This window comes from Pristiophorus japonicus, chromosome 19, assembly GCF_044704955.1.
Source record: "Pristiophorus japonicus isolate sPriJap1 chromosome 19, sPriJap1.hap1, whole genome shotgun sequence".
In the NCBI taxonomy this organism is placed as follows: Eukaryota; Metazoa; Chordata; class Chondrichthyes; family Pristiophoridae; genus Pristiophorus; species Pristiophorus japonicus.
The window spans coordinates 9,624,430-9,628,899 of record NC_091995.1 but is presented as its reverse complement, the minus strand read 5'-3'; positions in this window follow the sequence as shown (position 1 = coordinate 9,628,899).

Here is a 4,470-nt window from a genome sequence, read left to right as displayed (position 1 = left end):
TTCCCATTTCTTCGGGAGCCTCCTATCAACAGGAGCAGGCATTGACAACGAGATCCAACACCGCCTCCAGTGCGCCAGTGCAGCCTTCGGCCGCCTAAGGAAAAGAGTGTTTGAAGACCAGGCCCTCAAAACTGTCACCAAGCTCATGGTCTACAGGGCTGTAGTAATACCTGCCCTCCTGTATGGCTCAGAGACATGGACCATGAACAGTAGACACCTCAAGTCGCTGGAGAAATACCACCAGCAATGTCTCCGCAAGATCCTACAAATCCCCTGGAAGGACAGATGCACCAACATTAGCATCCGCGACCAGGCCAACATCCCCAGCATTGAAGCACTGACCACACTTGATCAGCTCCGCTGGGCAGGCAACATTGTTTGCATTCCAGACACGAGACTCCCAAAGCAAGCGCTCTACTCGGAACTCCTTCACGGCAAACGAGCCAAAGGTGGGCAGAGGAAACGTTACAAGGACACCCTCAAAGCCTCCCTGATAAAGTGCAACATCCCCACTGACCCCTGGGAGTCCCTGGCCAAAGACCGCCCTAAGTGGAGGAAGTGCATCCAGGAGGGCGCTGAGCGCCTCGAGTCTCATCACCGAGAGCATGCAGAAATCAAGCACAGAGAGCGGAAAGAGCGTGCGGCAAACCAGTCCCACCCACCCCTTCCCTCAACGACTATCTATCCCACCTGTGACAGAGACTGTAGTTCTCCTTTTGGACTGTTCAGCCACCAAAGAACTCATGTTAAGAGTGCAAGCAAGTCTTCCTCGATTCCGAGGGATTGCCCATGATGATGATGATGATGACCATTAATTTTCTTGTAGATTACCAAGATCCCACTGTAATTTTAAGACAATTCACAATAACTCACCAACGTAGCATATCAGCCTTGTAAATAATTCCATGTTCCATTGCCCAACTGTCAGTTCTGAAGAAAGTTCTTGTCTGAATTGTCAGATCAGCTGAGCATTTTGTTCGTATTCCCGCAGCACCGGATTCCACCAGCAGGTGGTGATATTGCACTGTAAAACTTTGCAGCTCTTTGTCCAGCTCGCCATCACAATCTTCTGGCTGAAAGCGGCATTACAGCGACCTGCAAGGGAATGTAAAACACTGGGGTGAATTTTGACGTGTACCACCAGGAACAACTCAGGTGTCATCGGATCGGTCGCCAGTTTTACACCCTGCACGGCACTGTAGATTTCCAAACTCCCCGTCTTCTTGAGGAGAGATAGTTTGTCTCATCACCAATGGTGCGCTGTGCTGCATACCTGAGGAATGTGCTCATTGTCAGAGCACAACTTAAACTTGTTTTTTAATACAAAGGAGCGGGGCAGTGATGAGAAAGGGCTGGGATGGAGTTGCTGTCGGCGTTGACTTTTTATTTAAGTCTCCTCACATTTCTATTTGTATCGGTTGCATTTACAGTCTCATTGGGATTTTACAAAGCAGCATTTGGGTTTTCTAACACCTGACCCCTGTAGGTAGGTCCCCTGCAGTCAGAATCAGGGGAAGTCATAACGGGGAACAAAGAAATGGCAGACCAATTGAACAAGTACTTTGGTTCAGTATTCACTAAGGAGGACACAAACAACCTTCCTGATATAAAAGGGGTCAGAGGGTCTAGTAAGGAGGAGGAACTGAGGGAAATCTTTATTAGTCGGGAAATTGTGTTGGGGAAATTGATGGGACTGAAGGCCGATAAATCCCCAGGGCCTGATGGACTGCATCCCAGAGTACTTAAGGAGGTGGCCTTGGAAATAGCGGATGCATTGACAGTCATTTTCCAACATTCCATTGACTCTGGATCAGTTCCTATCGAGTGGAGGGTAGCCAATGTAACCCCACTTTTTAAAAAAGGAGGGAGAGAGAAAGCAGGGAATTATAGACCGGTCAGCCTGACCTCAGTAGTGGGTAAAATGATGGAATCAATTATTAAGGATGTCATAGCAGCGCATTTGGAAAATGGTGACATGACAGGTCCAAGTCAGCATGGATTTGTGAAAGGGAGATCATGCTTGACAAATCTTCTGGAATTTTTTGAGGATGTTTCCAGTAAAGTGGACAAAGGAGAACCAGTTGATGTGGTATATTTGGACTTTCAGAAGGCTTTCGACAAGGTCCCACACAGGAGATTAATGTGTAAAATTAAAGCACATGGGATTGGGGGTAGTGTGCTGACGTGGATTGAGAACTGGTTGTCAGACAGGAAGCAAAGAGTAGGAGTAAATGGGTACTTTTCAGAATGGCAGGCAGTGACTAGTTCTGTGTACCGCAAGGTTCTGTGCTGGGGCCCCAGCTGTTTACATTGTACATTAATGATTTAGACGAGGGGATTAAATGTAGTATCTCCAAATTTGCGGCTGACACTAAGTTGGGTGGCAATGTGAGCTGCGAGGAGGATGCTATGAGGCTGCAGAGTGACTTGGATAGGTTAGGTGAGTGGGCAAATGCATGGCAGATGAAGTATAATGTGGATAAATGTGAGGTTATCCACTTTGGTGGTAAAAACAGAGAGACAGACTATTATCTGAATGGTGACAGATTAGGAAGGGGGAAGGTGCAGCGAGACCTGGGTGTCATGGTACATCAGTCATTGAAGGTTGGCATGCGCGGTTAAGAAAGCAAATGGCATGTTGGCCTTCATAGCGAGGGGATTTGAGTACAGGGGCAGGGAGGTGTTACTACAGTTGTATAGGGCCTTGGTGAGGCCACACCTGGAGTATTGTGTACAGTTTTGGTCTCCTAACTTGAGGAAGGACGTTCTTGCTATTGAGGGAGTGCAGCGAAGATTCACCAGACTGATTCCCGGGATGGTGGGACTGACCTATCAAGAAAGACTGGATCAACTGGGTTTGTATTCACTGGAGTTCAGAAGAGTGAGAGGGGACCTCATAGAAACGTTTAAAATTCTGACGGGTTTGGACAGGTTGGATGCAGGAAGAATGTTCCCAATGTTGGGGAAGTCCAGAACCAGGGGTCACAGTCTAAGGATAAGGGGTAAGCCATTTAGGACCGAGATGAGGAGAAACTTCTTCACCCAGAGAGTGGTGAACCTGTGGAATTCTCTACCACAGGAAGTAGTTGAGGCCAATTCACTAAATATATTCAAAAAGGAGTTAGATGAAGTCCTTACTACTCGGGGGATCAAGGGGTATGGCGAGAAAGCAGGAAGGGGGTACTGAAGTTTCATGTTCAGCCATGAACTCATTGAATGGCAGTGCAGGCTAGAAGGGCCGAATGGCCTACTCCTGCACCTATTTTCTATGTTTCTATGTTTCTATGATCCCTAAGCTCCACTCCTCACCCTATCCATGAGGGGTCAAGTCATTGTGACGTCATGAATGACATGGACCAACCCGAGGCCCCGCTCCTTGACCCTTGTTCACATCCCAAGGCCAGAAGAAAGGATCAAGTTTCTCCGTGAATTTATTCCCAGTGAAGGTGTGGAGATGGGACTTGGTGTCCGCGCTGTAAAATGTAACTGTCCCGGACTCGTAAATGAGACAAACTCCCACCTTCCCGGGGATCTGACCAGCAGGGAGAGAGGATGGAGGGGAGGAGTTTACCTTAACCTGATCATTGTACCGCCCGATGGTCCACAATCTATTCTCCGGGCTCAGTCTGACCCAATCCTTCCTCCCCACAGACTCTGCGGCTACTCCCAGTCTCCAGTACCGATTCCCCGCCACCTCCACCTCCCAATAATGTCTCCCCGATGTGAATCCCTCCGATCCCAGTAAGTTGGCCCAGACTGTAAACCTCTCCACGGTGTCAGGGAGATTCCTCTGGGTCCAGGTCTGTCTCACACTCTTCAGTTCCTCAGACACCTCGAGCGATGGATTCGCTGTTTCCACATCCAGGGTCACAGAGACTGGGAGAAAAAGCAGAGAATTAGAGACATTCACCCGGGATTGGAGAGATTCACCTGGGATTGGAGAGATTCACCCGGAATTAGAGAGATTCACCAGGGATTGGAGAGATTCACCCGGGATTGGGGAGATTCACCCGGGATTGGAGAGATTCACCCGGGATTTGAGAGATTCGCCCGGGATTGGAGAGATTCACCTGGGATTAGAGAGATTCACCCGGGATTGGAGAGATTCACCTGGGATTAGAGAGATTCACCCGGGATTGGAGAGTTTCACCCGGGATTGGGGAGATTCACCCGGGATTGGAGACATTCACCCGGGATTGGAGAGTTTCACCCGGGATTGGGGAGATTCACCCGGGATTGGAGACATTCACCCAGGATTGGAGAGATTCACCCAGGATTGGAGAGATTCACCCGGGATTAGGGAGATTCACCCGGGATTGGAGCGATTCACCCGGGATTGGAGAGATGATTGGAGAGATTCACCCGGGATTGGAAAGATTCACCTGGGATTAGAGAGATGATTGGAGAGATTCACCCGGGATTGGAAAGATTCACCTGGGATTGGAGAGATTCACCCGGGATTGGAGAGAT